This window comes from Grammomys surdaster, unplaced genomic scaffold (assembly GCF_004785775.1).
Source record: "Grammomys surdaster isolate TR1022 unplaced genomic scaffold, NIH_TR_1.0 125951, whole genome shotgun sequence".
Taxonomy (NCBI): domain Eukaryota; kingdom Metazoa; phylum Chordata; class Mammalia; order Rodentia; family Muridae; genus Grammomys; species Grammomys surdaster.
In genome coordinates this window covers 3,879,584-3,880,989 of record NW_021620772.1, presented here as the reverse complement: position 1 = coordinate 3,880,989, position 1,406 = coordinate 3,879,584, and positions in this window count along the sequence as shown.

Here is a 1,406-nt window from a genome sequence, read left to right as displayed (position 1 = left end):
CTTCACATTTGCTGTGGTTGATTTGCCAGTTGATAAACATCTCACTAAAGGAATTTTTCTAAAAAAAAATAATAATAATGTGTCTTATTTTCAATTTGAGCTTTCGAGAAATGTGTTTTCATCGTGGATTTGTTATCTTTATGTTTTGTGTTTATCTTCCCTACAGTTCTTTCTGGGAAGCAAATGAGAATCACTTAGTACTTCTATTATTGCACAACCCAAACAGAGACTCGAGCACATACATCAACAGCCAAAGTAGCGTGATATCGAGAGTACCAAACACAGCGGACAAGAGTGATGGGAGCAGAAACACACAGTCTGTGTTAAGCCCAGATCAACTTCCGAGTTACTTAGTTCAATATTAGTTAGAAAGGATATGGAACTAATTTTTAACAGCACATATTTTATTTGAGCTGCAATAAAGATAAATTTGAGGAACACATAAATCATGAAAGTAGACAGTTAATGGCAGTAATCTCTGGGCTCTGAATAAAATACATCATGGACAAATTGAATGCTGGCAACTCTGTTAAAAAAACAAATGATGTTGCTTTTATTCCCAAACAAGAATTGATCTTCCTCATTTCTTCATTGTTAAAATTCAGAGGGAAAGTAAACTACTTTGCAGTCTGAGTAATTTACATCTTCACATCCCAAATGCTCATAGACTACCCAACACAGAGACGCTTACATAAGATGTGCTGAATTAAGTGGAGTGGAAATGGGGAATGTTCTTCACCCCACGAGCTGCAATTTGTAAAGATAAGTCTGCTTGCTTCCCCACAGTGTCCAGCCAAACTCCTCTGCAAGATAAACTTTACCCTCTTCTTGCTGGTTTTATGTGAATAGTTCTCATTACCCAAGCTTTATTATTATAATTGTACAGTATTCAACCAAAGTTTCATGGACTGAGTACTTTTAATACCCAGGTTGCTGGCATAGTACTTCAGCCTACCAAGGCTTTGTAGGAATGTATGCAGATGCATCACTGGAGGATGAGCAAGAAGGCAGCAAGGACCTGAGGAAGGAACCAGTGTCTCTTCCAGGACCTTGGAGGAGGTGAAACAGGCAGCTCAGCCTCCCTTCACTTTCAGTGTCATAGAAACTCCAAAACATCAGATACGAGTTAAGGAAAGGTCTCTTGGCCTTCCCCTTTTTCCTATTCCTTCAGCTTCCTGAATATTGACAATAATCTGATATAAGAGTTGCCTCCTGAACCCTACTTACATCTGAGATAATGAGCAAACCGAATTCAAGACTACATCACTGTGAGATACTCATTTAGGATGCCAAAGCCAAAGATCTATCCAAACACACATACACAGACACACCCACACACAGACACACACAGACACAAAAACACACACATACAGACACAGACACACACACAAACACACACACACATA